Below are 19,792 nucleotides of genomic sequence, written 5' to 3'. Positions count from 1 at the left end.
CTGCAGAATACAAAGCTCTTGAAGAAGAAGTGGTCGCCATGGTGGGTAATATTTATAGCTATGGATAACATTTCATTCTGTTTTGAGTAACTTGGCTTTTCTAGCTCATTTTTTTTAAAAACTGCTGTCATGTTTGGTTCCTTTTTACAGTGCGACTTCATCTTCAGTGAGAGCTTTGGGCTTCTCTTCATCCGCACTATTGTCATCCGATTTAGGTAATTTGCAGATCTTCATAGTTTCTCACTTAGATTGCATCAGGTTGTAAATACTAACTACACTGTGGGATACAGTACATTTAAAAAAGATGTTAAAAGAGTTGGGGGAAAAACCTGCTTAAATGTGATTAATAAAACTTAAAAACCTGGTCTAAGTACATGATATAATTTGACAAACACGTGTGCTTTTTCCATGACAGACAAAACCTGGAAAAAGTTCAAGTTGACGTGGGGCTCGAGTTCAACACCACGGCATCACCTGACCAAATCCCACAGGCTGTTGTTGTTGAAGACACCTTAAAAAGGGCTCTGAATAACTCCAACAGTACCTTCAACATCACTATTGATCCAGAATCTATCAACGTCATTCGTAAGTGAACATTTAATACACAAACCTCAGCTTCCTTCCAATAAATATAAATGCTGGACAATATACTAATATTTACCTTCTTTCATTGACCACTATTTTACAGCACCTGCAGTACCAACAACAACTATGGGGCCAACCACAACTGGCTTCACCGCACCTCCACAGTCAGTTGTGCTTCTCACAGCAACCTTGGAAGTACCATTTGTAGAAGCACTCAACGTTCACAGCACTGCAGAATACAAAGCTCTTGAAGAAGAAGTGGTCGCCATGGTGGGTAATATTTATAGCTATGGATAACATTTCATGCTGTTTTGAGTAACTTGGCTTTTCTAGCTCATTTTTTTTTTTAAACTGCTGTCATGTTTGGTTCCTTTTTACAGTGCGACTTCATCTTCAGTGAGAGCTTTGGGCTTCTCTTCATCCGCACTATTGTCATCCGATTTAGGTACTTTTCTAACTCTTGAAAGTTTCTCACTTAGATTGCATCGGGTTATGAATACTTACTACACTGTGGGATACAGTAAATTAAAAAAAGATGTTCAAAGAGTTGGGGGAAAAACCCTCTTAATTGTGATTAATAAAACTTAAAAACCTGGTGTAAGTACATTATATAATTTGACAAACACGTGCGCTTTTTCCGTGACAGACAAAATGTGGAAAAAGTTCAAGTTGACGTGGGGCTCGAGTTCAACAACACGGCATCACCTGACCAAATCCCACAGGCTGTTGTTGTTGAAGAAACCTTAAAAAGGGCTCTGAATAACTCCAACAGTACCTTCAACATCACAATTGATCCAGACTCTATCAAAGTCATTGGTAAGTGAACATTTAATACACAAACCTCAACTTCCTTCCAATAAATATAAATGCTGGACAATATACTAATATTTACCTTTTTTCATTGACCACTCTTTTACAACACCTGCAGTACCAACAACAACTATCGGGCCAACCACAACTGGCTTCACCACACCTCCACAGTCAGTTGTGCTTCTCACAGCAACCTTGGAAGTACCATTTGTAGAAGCACTCAACAATCGCAACACTGCAGAATACAAAGCTCTTGAAGAAGAAGTGGTAGCCATGGTGCGTAAAATTTAGAGCTATATATAACATTTCATGCTGTTTTGAGTAACTTGGCTTTTCTAGCTCATTTTTTTTTTTAAACTGCTGTCATGTTTGGTTCTTTTTTACAGTGCGACTTCATCTTCAGTGAGAGCTTTGGGCTTCTCTTCATCCGCACTATTGTCATCCGATTTAGGTACTTTTCTAACTCTTGAAAGTTTCTCACTTAGATTGCATCGGGTTATGAATACTTACTACACTGTGGGATACAGTTAATTTAAAAAAGATGTTCAAAGAGTTGGGGGAAAAACCCTCTTAATTGTGATTAATAAAACTTAAAATATCTGGTGTAAGTACATGATATAATTTGACAAACACGTGTGCTTTTTCCATGACAGACAAAACGTGGAAAAAGTTCAAGTTGACGTGGGGCTCGAGTTCAACAACACGGCATCACCTGACCAAATCCCACAGGCTGTTGTTGTTGAAGACACCTTGAAAAGGGCTGTGAATAACTCAAACAGCACCTTCAACATCACAATTGATCCAGACTCTATCAAAGTCATTGGTAAGTGAACATTTAATACACAAACCTCAACTTCCTTCCAATAAATATAAATGCTGGAAAATACACTAATATTTACCTTTTTTCATTGACTACTCTTTTACAGCACCTGCAGTACCAACAACAACTATCGGGCCAACCACAACTGGCTTCACCACACCTCCACAGTCAGTTGTGCTTCTCACAGCAACCTTGGAAGTACCATTTGTAGAAGCACTCAACGTTCGCAGCACTGCAGAATACAAAGCTCTTGAAGAAGAAGTGGTCGCCATGGTGGGTAATATTTATAGCTATGGATAACATTTCATTCTGTTTTGAGTAACTTGGCTTTTCTAGCTCATTTTTTTTAAAAACTGCTGTCATGTTTGGTTCCTTTTTACAGTGCGACTTCATCTTCAGTGAGAGCTTTGGGCTTCTCTTCATCCGCACTATTGTCATCCGATTTAGGTAATTTGCAGATCTTCATAGTTTCTCACTTAGATTGCATCAGGTTGTAAATACTAACTACACTGTGGGATACAGTACATTTAAAAAAGATGTTAAAAGAGTTGGGGGAAAAACCTGCTTAAATGTGATTAATAAAACTTAAAAACCTGGTCTAAGTACATGATATAATTTGACCAACACGTGTGCTTTTTCCATGACAGACAAAACCTGGAAAAAGTTCAAGTTGACGTGGGGCTCGAGTTCAACACCACGGCATCACCTGACCAAATCCCACAGGCTGTTGTTGTTGAAGACACCTTAAAAAGGGCTCTGAATAACTCCAACAGTACCTTCAACATCACTATTGATCCAGAATCTATCAACGTCATTCGTAAGTGAACATTTAATACACAAACCTCAGCTTCCTTCCAATAAATATAAATGCTGGACAATATACTAATATTTACCTTCTTTCATTGACCACTATTTTACAGCACCTGCAGTACCAACAACAACTATGGGGCCAACCACAACTGGCTTCACCGCACCTCCACAGTCAGTTGTGCTTCTCACAGCAACCTTGGAAGTACCATTTGTAGAAGCACTCAACGTTCACAGCACTGCAGAATACAAAGCTCTTGAAGAAGAAGTGGTCGCCATGGTGGGTAATATTTATAGCTATGGATAACATTTCATGCTGTTTTGAGTAACTTGGCTTTTCTAGCTCATTTTTTTTTTTAAACTGCTGTCATGTTTGGTTCCTTTTTACAGTGCGACTTCATCTTCAGTGAGAGCTTTGGGCTTCTCTTCATCCGCACTATTGTCATCCGATTTAGGTACTTTTCTAACTCTTGAAAGTTTCTCACTTAGATTGCATCGGGTTATGAATACTTACTACACTGTGGGATACAGTAAATTAAAAAAAGATGTTCAAAGAGTTGGAAAAATAACACCTCTAAATTGTGAATAAAAAATCTAAAAACCTGGTCTCTGTACATGATATGATTTGACAAACCTATTTGCTTTTTCCATGAAAGACAAAACGTGGAAAAAGTTCAAGTTGACGTGGGGCTCGAGTTCAACAACACGGCATCACCTGACCAAATCCCACAGGCTGTTGTTGTTGAGGAAACCTTAAAAAGGGCTCTGAATAACTCCAACAGCACCTTCAACATCACTATTGATCCAGAATCTATCAACGTCATTCGTAAGTGAACATTTAATACACAAACCTCAGCTTCCTTCTAATAAATATAAATGCTGGACAATATACTAATATTTACCTTCTTTCATTGACCACTATTTTACAGCACCTGCAGTACCAACAGCAACTATGGGGCCAACATCAACTGGCTTCATCACACCTCCACACTCAGTTGTGCTTCTCACAGCAACCTTGGAAATACCATTTGTAGAAGCACTCAACGTTCGCAGCACTGCAGAATACAAAGCTCTTGAAGAAGAAGTGGTCGCCATGGTGGGTAATATTTATAGCTATGGATAACATTTCATGCTCTTTTGAGTAACTTGGCTTTTCTAGCTCTTTTTTTTTTTAAGCTGCTGTCATGTTTGGTTCCTTTTTACAGTGCGACTTCATCTTCAGTGAGAGCTTTGGGCTTCTCTTCATCCGCACTATTGTCATCCGATTTAGGTAATTTTGCAGATCTTCATCGTTTCTCACTTAGATTGCATCAGGTTGTAAATACTAACTACACTGTGGGATACAGTAAATTTAAAAAAGATGTTCAAAGAGTTGGAAAAATAACACCTCTAAATTGTTAATAAAAAATGTAAAAACCTGGTCTCTGTACATGATATAATTTGACAAACCTATTTGCTTTTTCCATGAAAGACAAAACGTGGAAAAAGTTCAAGTTGACGTGGGGCTCGAGTTCAACAACACGGCATCACCTGACCAAATCCCACAGGCTGTTGTTGTTGAAAACACCTTGAAGAGGGCTGTGAATAACTCCAACAGCACCTTCAACATCACTATTGATCCAGAATCTATCAACGTCATTCGTAAGTGAACGCTTTTTCTACCCAAATTTCCATTCACTCAGTATTAATGATGCACAGTTAATGTTTTCATATTTTAACCTCATTTCATCTTAATGTAGAGTTAAAACCAACTAATGGGGCAACAACATTTAGTGGGACAACAACAAGTAGTGGATCACCAATAGTTGGAGATTCAACAACGACTGGAGTGCCAGAGACAGCTGTAGTCACAATGACACCTGGTGGGTCAACAAGTACCAATGGATCAACTACAATCGGTGGGTCCATTTCAACCAGTTGTTTCACAAGTACCATTGGATCAACAGGTGCAATTGGTGGGTCAACTCCAACAAGTGGATTAACCAGTACCAATGGATCAACTGCAACTAGTGGGTCAACAACAACTGGTAGTTCCCCCATAAGAGGAGGGTCAACTGCAGCCGCTCCTTCAGTTACAACTAATGATCCAGTAACATCTGAATTAACTACTAGTTCTGGTGGATCACCAGGTGCAGTCACCAAAGCTCTCCCGCCAGTTGTGTTTCTCACAGCAAACTTGCAAGAACCATTTGTGGAAGAACTCAATAATCCCAACAGTGCGCAATACAGAACACTTAAAATACAACTTGTAACAGCGGTGAGTTCACATTTTATGTAACTAATTGTTTTCTGATGCTATTTTAATCTGCCTTCCTTTTTAAAAGCACCTTCGGTTTACTGATTTTTTTCCCTCAATTTTATATCTCTTTCACAGTGTGATGTCATCTTCAGGGCAAGATTTGGTGTTCTTTTCATCCGCACCTTTATCATAGGATTTAGGTAATATTTCAAACCAAAGCATTGCTCAGAATACATTTAGTCATAATTCAAGAGTACATGGTTTCCTTACAAAACCATCATGCAAAAATAATTGGAATTATCATGTGGTTATGTCTTTTTTGATGCAGCCGCGCTGTAACAAGGACACGAATGGAGAACATTAAAGCAGAGTTGGGACTCGAGTTCAACAATACAGCTTCATCAGATCCAGTTCCACAGGCTGATGTTGTTGTAGAAACCTTAGTACAAACTTTGATCTCCAACAACACCTTCAACCTCAATGTTGATCCAAACTCCATCAAAGTCATTCGTAAGTAAAGAATTAATTTACCTACATTTCCATTCACTTACTATTAACGCTGGGTAGTTTACGTATTCATATTTTAACCTTATTTTTATTTTACTGTAGAGTCACCAACAATTAATGGGGCAACAACAGCTCTTGGGTCAACAACAAGCAGTGAATCAACTATATTTGGAAGTTCAACCACATCTCGAGGCCCAATGACAACTGTAGTAACAATGACACCTGGTGGGTCACCAAGTATCAAAGGGTTAACCACTGGGTCAACAAGTACCAGTACCAATGGATTAACTGCAATTGGTGGGTCAACTTCAACCAGTGATTTAACAAGTACCCATGCAACTACTAAAACTGGTGGTGCAATTTCAACCAATGTGTCAACAAGTACTGACAGGTCAACTGCAATTGGTGGGTCAACATCAATCAGTGGTTCAACAAGTACCATGGAATCAACTACAATTAGTGGGTCAACTTCTTTCCCTGTGCCAACAAACACCAATGGGTCAACTGCAATTGATGGGTCAACTTCAACAAGTGGATCAACAAGGGCCAATGGATTAACTACCACTGGTGGCTCAACAACAACAACCACAACAACTGCTAGTTATCCCATAACAGGAAGGTCAACTACAATTAATAGGGCAAAGACATTTAGAGGGTCAACAACAAGTAGTGGATCAACAATATTTAGAGGGCCAAAGACAACTGTTGTAACAATGACACCTGGTGGATCACCAAGTGTCAAAGGATCAACTAGAATTAGTGGTTCAACTTCAACTACTGTGTCAACAAGTACCAGTGCCAATGGATCAGCTGCAATTGGCGGGTCAACTTCAACCAGTGAGTCAACAAGTACCCATGTATCAACTACAATTAGTGGTTCAATTTCAACCGGTGGGTCAACAAGTACCATGGGATCAACTACAATTGGTGGTTCAATTTCAACCACTGTGCCAACAAACACCAATGGGTCAACTCCAACTTCTGGGTCAACAGCGATCAGTAAGTCAACAAGTACCACCGGATCAACTACAATCGGTGGGTCAATAACATCCACTGTGTCAACAAATACACATGGATCAACTACAACCACTGTGTCAACAAGTACCAATGAATTAACTACATCTGGTGGGTCAACTAGTAGTTCTCCCATAACAGGAGGGTCAACTTCATCCACTATGCCAACAAATACCAAAGGATCAACTACAATCGGTGGGTCAACAACATCCACTGTGCCAACAAATACGCATGGATCAACTACAATCACTGTGTCAACCACTACCAATGGCTCAACTGCAATTGGTGGGTCAACTTCAACAAGTCAATCAACAAGTACCAATGAATTCAGTACAACTGGTGGGTCAACAACAAAAACTGGTAGTTCTACCATAACAGGAGGGTCAACTACAACTATGAGGGCAAAGACAATAAGTGGGTCAACAACAAGTAGTGGATCAACAATATTGGGAGGGCCGATGACAACCGTAATGCCAATGACACCTGGTGGGTCACCAAGTTTCAATGGATCAACGACAACTGCTGGTTCAACTTCAGTCACTGTGTCAACAAGTACGAGTGCCAATGGATTAACTGCAATTGGTGGGTCAACAAGTACCCATGCATTTACAACAGTTGGAGGTACAATTTCAACCAGTGTGTCAACAAGTACCAATGGGTCAACTGCAATTGGTGGGTCAACCTTATCCACTGTGTCAACAAATACCAACGGATCAACTACAACCACTTTGTCAACAAGTACCAATGGATTAACTACAACTGGTGGTTCAACAACAACAGGTAGTTCTCCCATAACAGGAGATTTAACTACAACTAATATGGCAAAGACAATGAGTGGGTCAACAACAACTAGTGGATCAACAGTGTTGGGAGGGCGGATGACAACTGAAGTATCAACGGCACCTGCTGGGTCACCAAGTTTCAATAGATCAACTACAACTGGTGGTTCAACTTCATTCACTGTGTCAACAAGTACCAGTACCAATGGATTAACTGCAATTGGTGGGTCAACAAGTACCCATACATTAACTACAGTTGGTGGTTCAATACCAACAACAACTGGTCGTACTCCAATAACAGGAGGTTCAACGACAACTAATAGGGCAAAGACAATAAGTGGGTCAACAACAAGTGGTGGATCAACAATATTGGGAGGGCCAATAACAACTGTAATAACAATGACACCTGGTGGGTCACCAAGTTTTGATGCATCAACTACAACTGGTGGTTCAACTTCCGTCCCTGTGTCAACAAGTACCAGTACCAATGGATTAACTGCAATTGGTGGGTCAACACCAATCAGTGGGTCAACAAGTACCATGGAATCAACTACAATTAGTGGGTCAACTTCATTCACTGTGCCAACAAACACCAATGGGTCAACTGCAATTGATAGGTCAACTTCAACAAGTGGATCAACAAGGGCCAATGGATTAACAACAACTGGTGGCTCAACAACAACAACAACCACAACAACTGCTAGTTATCCCATAACAGGAGTGTCAACTACAATTAATAGGGCAAAGACAATTAGAGGGTCAACAACAAGTAGTGGATCAACAATATTGGGAGGGCCAAAGACAACTGTAGTAACAATGACACCTGGTGGATCACCAAGTGTCAAAGGATCAACTAGAATTAGTGGTTCAACTTCAACCAGTGTGTCAACAAGTACCAATGGATCAACTCCAACTTCTGGGTCAACAGCGATCAGTAGGTCAACAAGTACCAGCGGATCAACTACAATCAGTAGGTCAACAACATCCACTGTGCCAACAAATACCAATGGATCAACTACAACTGGTGGTTCAACTTCATCCATTGTGTCAACAAATACACATGGATCAACTACAACCACTGTGTCAACAAGTACCAATGAATTAACTACATCTGGTGGGTCAACTGGTAGTTCTCCCGTAACAGCAGGGTCAACTACAACTAATAGGGCAAAGACAATAAGTGGGTCAACACCAAGTAGTGGATCAACAATATTGGGAGGGCCGATGACAACTGTAATGCCAATGACACCTGGTGGGTCACCAAGTTTCAATGGATCAACGATAACTGGTGGTTCAACTTCAGTCACTGTGTCAACAAGTACGAGTACCAATGGATTAACTGCAATTGGTGGGTCAACAAGTACCCATGCATTAACCACAGTTGGTGGTACAATTTCAACCAGTGTGTCAACAAGTACCAATGGGTCAACTGCAATTGGTGGGTCAACCTTATCCACTGTGTCAACAAATACCAACGGATCACCTATAACCACTTTGTCAACAAGTACCAATGGATTAACTACAACTGGTGGTTCAACAACAACAGGTAGTTCTCCCATAACAGGAGATTTAACTACAACTAATATGGCAAAGACAATAAGTGGGTCAACAACAACTAGTGGATCAACAGTGTTGGGAGGGCGGATGACAACTGAAGTATCAACGGCACCTGCTGGGTCACCAAGTTTCAATAGATCAACTACAACTGGTGGTTCAACTTCATTCACTGTGTCAACAAGTACCAGTACCAATGGATTAACTGCAATTGTTGGGTCAACAAGTACCCATGCATTAACTACAGTTGGTGGTTCAATTTCAACCAGTGTGTCAACACGTATCAATGGGTCAATTGCAAGTGGTGGGTCAACTTCATCCACTGTGCCAACAAATACCAATGGATCAACTACAACTGATGGTTCAACTTCATCCACTGTGTCTACAAATATGCATGGATCAACTACAACCACTGTGTCAACAAATACCGATGGGTCAACTGCAATTGGTGGGTCAACTTCAACAAGTCAATCAATAAGTACCAAGCGATTTACTACAACTGGTGGGCCAACAACAACTGGTCGTACTCCAATAACAGGAGGTTCAACGACAACTAATAGGGCAAAGACAATAAGTGGGTCAACAACAAGTGGTGGATCAACAATATTGGGAGGGCCAATAACAACTGTAATAACAATGACACCTGGTGGGTCACCGAGTTTCGATGCATCAACTACAACTGGTGGTTCAACTTCCGTCCCTGTGTCAACAAGTACCAGTACCAATGGATTAACTGCAATTGGTGGGTCAACACCAATCAGTGGGTCAACAAGTACCATGGAATCAACTACAATTAGTGGGTCAACTTCATTCACTGTGCCAACAAACACCAATGGGTCAACTGCAATTGGTGGGTCAACTTCAACAAGTCAATCAATAAGTACCAAGCGATTTACTACAACTGGTGGGCCAACAACAACTGGTCGTACTCCAATAACAGGAGGTTCAACGACAACTAATAGGGCAAAGACAATAAGTGGGTCAACAACAAGTGGTGGATCAACAATATTGGGAGGGCCAATAACAACTGTAATAACAATGACACCTGGTGGGTCACCAAGTTTCGATGCATCAACTACAACTGGTGGTTCAACTTCCGTCCCTGTGTCAACAAGTACCAGTACCAATGGATTAACTGCAATTGGTGGGTCAACACCAATCAGTGGGTCAACAAGTACCATGGAATCAACTACAATTAGTGGGTCAACTTCATTCACTGTGCCAACAAACACCAATGGGTCAACTGCAATTGATGGGTCAACTTCAAAAAGTGGATCAACAAGGGACAATGGATTAACTACAACTGGTGGCTCAACAACAACAACAACCACAACAACTGCTAGTTATCCCATAACAGGAGTGTCAACTACAATTAATAGGGCAAAGACAATTAGAGGGTCAACAACAAGTAGTGGATCAACAATATTGGGAGGGCCAAAGACAACTGTAGTAACAATGACACCTGGTGGATCACCAAGTGTCAAAGGATCAACTAGAATTAGTGGCTCAACTTCAACTACTGTGTCAACAAGTACCAGTGCCAATGGATCAGCTGCATTTGGCGTGTCAACTTCAACCAGTGAGTCAACAAGTACCCATGTATCAACTACAATTAGTAGTTCAATTTCAACCAGTGTGTCAACAAGTACCAATGGATCAACTCCAACTTCTGGGTCAACAGCGATCAGTAGGTCAACAAGTACCACCGGATCAACTACAATCAGTAGGTCAACAACATCCACTGTGCCAACAAATACCAATGGATCAACTACAACTGGTGCTTTAACTTCATCCATTGTGTCAACAAATACACATGGATCAACTACAACCACTGTGTCAACAAGTACCAATGAATTAACTACATCTGGTGGGTCAACTGGTAGTTCTCCCGTAATAGGAGGGTCAACTACAAGTAATAGGTCAACAAGTACCAATGAATTCACTACAACTGGTGGGTCAACAACAAAAACTGGTAGTTCTCCCTTAACAGGAGGGTCAACTACAAGTAATAGGGCAAAGACAATAAGTGGGTCAACAACAAGTAGTGGATCAACGATATTGGGAGGGCCGATGACAACCATAATGCCAATGACATCTGGTGGGTCACCAAGTTTCAATGGATCGACGACAACTGCTGGTTCAACTTCATTCACTGTGTCAACAAGTAAGAGTGCCAATGGATTAACTGCAATTGGTGGGTCAACAAGTACCCATGCATTAACCACAGTTGGTGGTACAATTTCAACCAGTGTGTCAACAAGTACCAATGGGTCAACTGCAATTGGTGGGTCAACCTTATCCACTGTGTCAACAAATACCAACAGATCAACTACAACCACTTTGTCAACAAGTACCAATGGATTAACTACAACTGGTGGTTCAACAACAACAGGTAGTTCTCCCATAACAGGAGGTTTAACTACTACTTATATGGCAAAGACAATAAGTGGGTCAACAACAACTAGTGGATCAACAATGTTGGGAAGGCGGATGACAACTGAAGTATCAACGACACCTGCTGGGTCAGTTTCAACCAGTGTGTCAACACGTATCAATGGGTCAATTGCAATTGGTGGGTCAACTTCATCCACTGTGTCTACAAATACGCATGGATCAACTACAACCACTGTGTCAACAAGTACCGATGGGTCAACTGCAATTGGTGGGTCAACTTCAACAAGTCAATCAATAAGTACCAAGCGATTTACAACAACTGGTGGGCCAACAGCAACTGGTAGTTCTCCCATAACAGGAGGTTCAACAGCAACTAATAGGGCAAACACAATAAGTGGGTCAACAACAAGTGGTGGATCAACAATATTGGGAGAGCCGATAACAACTGTAATAACAATGACACCTGGTGGGTCACCAAGTTTCAATGCATCAACTACAACTGGTGGTTCAACTTCCGTCCCTGTGTCAACAAGTACCAGTACCAATGGATTAACTGCAATTGGTGGGTCAACAAGTACCAATGAGCCAACTACAGGTGGGGCAACTTCAAATGGTGGGTCTACAAGTACCATTGAATCAACTGCAGTTAGTGGATCAACCTCAACAAGTGGATTAACAGGTAACAATGGACCAATTGCAACTGGTGGGTCAACTACAGCTGGTTCTGTAGTTCCAACTACTGATCCAGTAACATCTCAATTCACAACTAGTTCTGGTGGATCAGTTGTGTTCCTCTCAGCAAACTTGGAAGAACCATTTGTGGCAGAACTCAATAATCCAAACAGCGTACAATACAGAACACTTGAAAAACAAATTGTAACAGTGGTATGTACATGTTTTAATTCACTAATTATCATGCTATTTTAAGTGAATTTTCCATTCCCTTCAATTCCATTTGATTGCATCTTTTAGTTTACTATTTTTTGGTATTTCCCTTTCACAGTTTAGTGCCATCTTCAGGAAAAGATTTGGTATTCTTTTCATCCGCACCTTTCTCATACGATTTAGGTAAGCATTGTTCAGAATACATTTAGTCATTCAAAAGTACATTGTAGGTTTTGGACTTCAATATTAGAAGGTTTAAGTGTGGACTACAAAACAAATGTGAAAAGAATAATTGGAATTATAATGTCGTTAAGTTATGTATTTTTTGATGCAGTCTTGCTGTAACAAGGAAACGAATGAAGAACACTAAAGCAGAGTTGGGACTTGAGTTCAACAATACAGCTTCATCAGATCCAGTTCCACAGGCTGATGTTGTTGTAGAAACCTTAGTACAAGCTATAAACTCCAACAACACCTTTAACCTCACTGTTGATCCAAACTCCATTACAATAATACGTGAGTAACCAATTGTTCTATTGTATGTTGATTTGCTCTTTATCTATAAAAATGCCACCAATTGAACTCATTGTGTGCTAATGTGTTTAAACTCCTTAACAATGTGACAGCCCGCCAGTGGGCCTGGCCAATATACTGACTTTCAGGATGCACTCACACTGTCCTTCCGTACCTGGCCCAAACAGGTTTTACAGGTAAAGCCTAGTTTGTTTGACCAGTGTGAGTGCAGCCGCTAAACGCCTAGCTGCGGCCAGCTGGCCATCCACGGCCCGTTTGAGAGAGGTGGGCTTTTCTAAAGCGTGTTTGCACATGTAAGAGCACGAGCGTGCGCACGTGTACGAGCACGAGGCCTACGGCGGCTCTGACGTCATTTTATGTGTGCCTGTTCGGACAAACACACAAAAAAAAAAGACGGACCATGCGCGGACATTTAACAATAACAACAATGGTGGCGAAAGGTTCACATTGATGTGATGCGGAGGAGGAGTGTTTACTGCAGATTTGGTCGGATTAAAGTATTTTAAAACAGTTGGACAAGACGCACAAAAACTCTGAAAAGATTAGTAAACAAAGCAACGCATCGCGATGACGTCATTTTATGTGCGCCTGTTCGGACATATATATAAAAAAAAATAAAAAAAGACGGACCATGCGCGGACATTTAAAACACTGGCGGCGAAGGTTCACATTGGTGTGATGCGGAAGTGGAGTGTTTACTGCAGATTTTGTATTGTTTTTTACAGAAGCTCCAAATACAACATCAAGTTCACAAACTATAGTCCCAATTCCAAGTACTACAGCCACTGCGACCACAACTGCAGCAGCTACAACTGAAAAAACAACATCACCTACTGCATCTCAAGTTACAACTGCTATGGCTGCTGCAACAACAGCTTCTATAACAGCAGTTGCCACAACTACCGTACAACTAATAAAACGGAGGCTGACTTTCAGATCAGCTCGAGAGACATTTACAAATGACTTGCTGAATTCATCATCTTCAGCGTTTAAAAATCGAGCTGCAAAGATAAAATCAGTGGTAAGTCTCTCTCTTTAAAATTATATATGTGGTAACATCTCAGAGGAAGTTTTTGACGGACTACACAAACTGGTTTGAAAATACAGGTTTTTCCATCCAAATATCACAAGATATAGAGCGACGTATTGTGGCATAAGCCTCAATTAGGCCTTTTCCACTATAGTAACGTATATCCTTCCCATAACCTGAATCTGTAAGAACCCATAAGGGGTAAGTTCTAAGTTCTTGTTTTCCACTGTGTTTACAAACGATAACATTTAGGATATCATTGATAAGGCGAAACCATATGACCACAACTCGCCAAGAAAGTGAAGGAACCAATTATCGATTATCAAAGACGGATCAGACTCATGAAAGAAATTGGACAAAAATGTACCAAAAACATAGTAAAAAAAAACAATGTAATTAAATTGTACAAAAGAAGTAAGACAACAACAATAACAACAACAACAACATTAATGTACTTACAATTTACTTACTTGTATTTCTGCAGCTTGAACCTTTCTACCAAAAAGCATTCTCTTCATTCAGATCCTTGATCGTGATTTCATTCAGGTAATTTGTTGCTGTTATGTTGATATAATCTAAATATATTATACTATAAATCCATGACAATCATTGATAATTACAATAATTATACTCGTTTTTTTTTAAATTATATAAAAATATAATTTTGTCTTTAATTCCTTTTGCAGTAATGGATCAATCTTCAACACCATGGACCTTGCATTTGAGTCCACATCTGTTCCTAATGGCTCTCAGATTGGCGATGTTTTGGCTGGTGCAGCTTCAACCATCACTGCATTCAACATTGACACCACCTCCATTACTGTGGATGGCACACGTAAGAATATTGACTGCTACTTTGTCAAAAAAAATAAAAATTACAGAAATATTTGTTCAAGCCACATCTTACTTGCCTTCCCCCTCATTTACAGAAGTTTCAAGTGGAGTGAGCCACAAGATCAGTCTTACTGGTGCATCCTTCCTTGTGCTGCTGTCATGGCTTCTGTCAAACCAGCAATAGCATCTGTGCTGATGTCCATGTGAAATACCATTACACGGCATGGCTATAACTGGAATGAAAAAATACTTTTTTGTCATAAAATAAGTGTGAAGAGTGAGGCTTTCAATTGCTAAACTATGTAATGGGACAAACTATCAGATTATATCAGATTATATTTAAACTCAGGGTTACCTGATACACAAACTAGAATGGTTGATTTTAACTGAATCAAAGTCCATTCATGATGTAGCCAACTTCAAGTTTTTACTTTATAGCATATTATGTTATATTGATGAGTTCACCCAAGTTCAAAATAAGTATGTGTTTAAATTACAGTTTTTATAGTAATGTGTATTATATTCATATTCAGAACTAATATCTTTTTAAAATTCTACTATACTAGCAAATATCTAAACAAATTGTCAACTTTTTAAATTAAAGCCTTAAATATAGAATGACCGGTTTGACATTTATCAATATCATTGAGGAAGTTCACTTTAACATAGTCATAGTCTGCTTAGTAAAGTTGAAAGTGAAAAACAATCTTGGGGTTGGATTAATCATTACTGCACTGCACTGTCAGAATAATGTTTTGTTGATTAATTTACATTCAGTCACTGTACTTACGTATGGGTATGTACTATATGTGTATTCTGAGAGCTTTCCTTTATTTTTGTAGATTTTTTGTAGATGTCTACCTAATGATCAGAATACAAACATGACAAATAACACTTCTATCCTATGACAAACTATCGTTGTATTTAGTGGGTGATGAATCACAGCATATTTAATCAGGTATGTAGATGAAAATTGTTTCCATTAAAGGCATTAAATAAATAAATTATCAAACCCTGTCTCATCATTTCCTAAAATGTTATTTTGCACTAGCATTATATAATTAACCTGACTCTCGCCAGATGAATTTCGTTCCGCCTTGCTTCCCTCATCCACCTGGGATTGATCAACTTGGAAGTGATTTCAGGAGGCTGGGCCTTATCAAAAATCCTTGCACATGATTTGATAAATCACTCGTCCGTCATCTTTATTGACGTGCTACTTCAACCACTCATCGAAAACATCGTTTCCACCAACAAAAGCCTTCAACAAAAGCCTTCAGAGCCGTTCTCTGGCTTTCTTTTAAAGCAGAAATATTCGCTAGATTGGACAACACGGATGAAATAGCAGCATCGATGTTGATGCCTGCTTCCTCAATGCGAGCCGCCACATCTATTTAACCCTGCCCGGCGGTCCTTATTGGCCTGACCATTTTTAGCGGACCCTAAAATCCCTTTGCAATGGAGCGATCCCAGATGGTTGACTGGAGCTAGGCGGAGTCAAGACAGAAGCAAGGCGGAACGAAAGTCATCTGGCAATAGTCAGGTTATTATATGATAGCCACTGAAGTTAATTAATTGATTAGCTGATCTAATGATTAAATTAATCCTAACCCATTTCTGATAAGCAGTAAATAGTTTAAGGAAATTTTTTGAGCAAAAATGCCCAGAAATTATATGGTCCCAGCTCCGAAATGTGTATATTCGTTGTTTTCTTCTTTTATCTACCCCCTTAAGCCCAGAAATGTGTTTTTTTTATCTTGTTCCCTAAAGGATATGTGTGCATAGAACAAAATTATAATAAAGTATCACCTTCCAGGACTTTAGGAGCTCTGTTGGTCAAACAAAAAAAAAAGCATTTATGAAGATGCCACTTTGGGCCCTGGAAACTTGTGATGGATATTTTGCAGTTTATTGACATTTCATGGATTTGAAACAAATGAATCAAATGAGAACAGGGAAGTCAGATTAAGCAATAATGAAAATAAAAGATGCATGTGGCCCTATCAATATTCTGAATATGTAGCATTACCCCCTTTATGAACCTCAATTAAAAGTAAAGTGTGTTATAAATGAGCCGATGCTAGACTTTACCTGAGGCTGTACGGCTCCAACTGCGTTTCCTACAGTTTGCTGTTCTGATAAACTCGTTGATGTTTCCTGCAGATAATACAAAGATAAGTTAGTGTATGATCAAGACAGTCAACCTCCTGAAATAATACTTTTATTGGCAGTTTAATAGTCATTAGTCAATAAAAAATAAGAACAAAAAAAGTTAACCGAACCATGGCAATGCTCAGCAACATTAACATACCATTTAACAATCTCGAAAATATATCTTGTATTTATTTTTCAATCAAGTTATAAAGTGACGGACATTTATCTGTGACATTACAGCTCACCTGAGATCCTAAAGCACCACCTGCTTGCGTTAGCGTCAATAGCTGCTGTAAACAGGAAACCATTTTGTGAAAGACTGCGTTGTCAAATAGTACAACAATTTAAGAATAATGTTTCTCAATGTAAAATTGCAAAGCATTTGTTTAATCATCTACACTACATAATATCATTAAAAGATTCAGAGTATCTGAATAAATCTTTGGGCCCACGATTCTGTAGTGGACCTCAGTGTATGGGCTCAGTAGGAACACATCCAAAAAAACAATGGGACCCCAACTGTTCTTCAGAAAAAATGTCTTAATATCACAGCAATTGGTCTCCTCAGCTCCCAAACATTTGCAGAGTGCTGTTAACAGAAGAAGTGATGCAGCAGAGTGGTAAACATGACCCTTTCCCAAGATTAGTCGAAACAGTTTCAACATTTGAAATGTTTTTGTGCTATTTAATTCAATTTACTGGGTCAAATCTGACAACTTGGCCCTGGTTATAATGATAAGTTGGTTTAAAATATTGTCAGCCTTTAGATTAAGGACACATTCAGTTAACCACAACTTAGATGGAGCACATAGTTTATATTTTATACCTTCAGTATTTTCTTTTTTCACCTCAGCCTTAATTTGTCCGGGGTTGCCATTTTTGTAATTGTTACAGTCATTAAATGTGTACACTGATACAGACCATATACAGGGGTTTTATTACAGTCATTTTTTGTTTTTGTTTAATCTAACCAAAAGAAATGTGTCTAAATGGTATCAAGAACAACCTGTCAAACCCTATATTTAATTCAATTACGATTAACGCCCAGGAGGTGGAGCTAGTGAACTCCTTTAAGTACCTGGAAAGTGTGTCGGACCAATCTTTTACCTTCACAGATCGTGTGGAATGCATTTACAAAAAAAGAACAGCAAATACACTTCCTCCTGGGCAGAAAGGTCAGTCAATGCGGTTTAAACAGTATACACCAATCCTTAATTGAAAGTATACTCACTGTGTATACTTACACTGTGTCCTGGTTAGGCCACCTCAGTGTCAAAATCAAGCCAAAGGTTTCCAAAGTAGTTAAACTGGGAAGTACAGGCTTGCAAACAAACCCTACTGTCTTATCATCATGGCAAAGCAGTCCAACGCTTAAATGGTAAAATCTTATATCTTATATCTTAGAGTCCCTGGCTTTTGCAAAGAAAGTATCTACAGAAAATAATTTGTACCTGTTGCCATACAATATATTAATCAGGACAGCCACTTTTAAAACCTTAGCTCGCATCACTTTATATTCTATTTATCTAACCTTGATTTAGTGCCTGCTGCTTCTTTTAATATAACTTCTATTGTAAACTGTGTTTTTATGTGAATGATTTATTGTGTCCTGTCTGGATGTAAGTTGATGTGTTTTAAGGTACCTTTTTAATAGCAGTTTTTGCACATGCAAATCCAAAACACATTTCTGCTTTTGTGTGTGCAAAAGAGGAGACAGTATTTTCTACAGTAGATAGTAGATACATTGTCAGAATGACAGAATATTCTAACATAAATACATAAATATATATCAGAGATATAAGGATATGTTTTTGAGCACCCCCTTAAAAAAAATGGGAGTCCTGTACTCACTGTGTCTGAAGCTGAAAACACACTGGCGGAGGCAGAGGCAGCCGCTACGATTATTTTCTATGTACAACCCCCACACTGGCACCAGTCTGTGCTCATAGTCACAGGGCCGGAAATCACTGTGGTTGGGGCTTGGTACAGGCCTGCAAACTCACAAGGGGTGGAGAAGGTGACATGTTTTGCAAATAAGCCCCCCCCCCCACACACACACACACACACACACACACACACACACACAAACACACACATTACATTTATTTAGTAGCTTTAGTAACTTTACTGATTCAGATTATTCACGCACAATATTATCAAAAAATAGAATAGGACACCTTGTTATAGCATATAACAGCTACACAGCGGTCTATAGAGGAATAAAAAAATTAGCCATACCTGTACCAGCTGCACCGTTACATTAATCCATTATAATCCAATAATATATTATTCTGAAACAGGCATTTCTGAATAATGAGTACTTTTACTGTAATGAGTACATTACTGATACCTTTGTATTTTTTTTACTCAAGAAGCATTTTGAATACTTTTAACACAGTATTTCTACAGTTTGGTAATACTACTGAGTACTTCTTCCACCACTACCCAGTGTGGACTGATAATATCATAGGTGTACTGCTGTCTATACATTAGTAGTATTCGGCTGTTAAGTCGTGACGTAACGCCCTTTCAAAATATGATTTCCGGGTCCAAGCAGGTCGAAGCCCTGTATTTCTTCCACAACGCAGTGCCGTGTTCCCCCTTGTTTGAACAGATCTGAGTTTTTAAAAAAGCAACGTAATTGTCATTTTACCTCTTTCTTATGGATGAAAAAGGTGTTTAACTGTCGGAAGAGGTGATTGTAATTGTTCACGTTAGGCCGTTGTTGTCTGTTTTGTTTCAACGGAGCGTTTGGATCTGGAAGTCTTATTTTGAAAGGGCGTCACGTCAGACTTAACAGTCGGATAGACATATCATGGTGACAGGACCCCAGGCTGCGAGTGTGT

At 39.4% G+C, this 19,792-nt stretch overlaps 1 long non-coding RNA gene across 2 annotated transcripts; it reads left to right on the top strand.

Moving 5' to 3' along the window:
* Positions 1–4,525: 4,525 nt before the first annotated feature.
* On the top strand, positions 4,526–15,779 carry LOC310964030. Of its 2 annotated transcripts, XR_014593712.1 has the most exons (12): positions 4,526–4,663; positions 4,762–4,884; positions 4,969–5,279; positions 5,397–5,461; positions 5,590–5,771; positions 5,871–12,394; positions 12,513–12,577; positions 12,729–12,910; positions 13,654–13,949; positions 14,443–14,504; positions 14,645–14,793; positions 14,888–15,779. It is a non-coding gene; the product is annotated as an uncharacterized lncRNA (long non-coding RNA). The 2 variants fall into 2 exon arrangements; XR_014593713.1 differs by having other exon boundaries at positions 4,762–5,279.
* The last annotated feature ends 4,013 nt before the right edge of the window (positions 15,780–19,792 follow it).

Source organism: Echiichthys vipera, assembly GCF_963691815.1.
Source record: "Echiichthys vipera genome assembly, chromosome: 22".
Taxonomy (NCBI): Eukaryota; Metazoa; Chordata; class Actinopteri; order Perciformes; family Trachinidae; genus Echiichthys; species Echiichthys vipera.
This window is presented reverse-complemented; position numbering and strand designations above follow the sequence as displayed.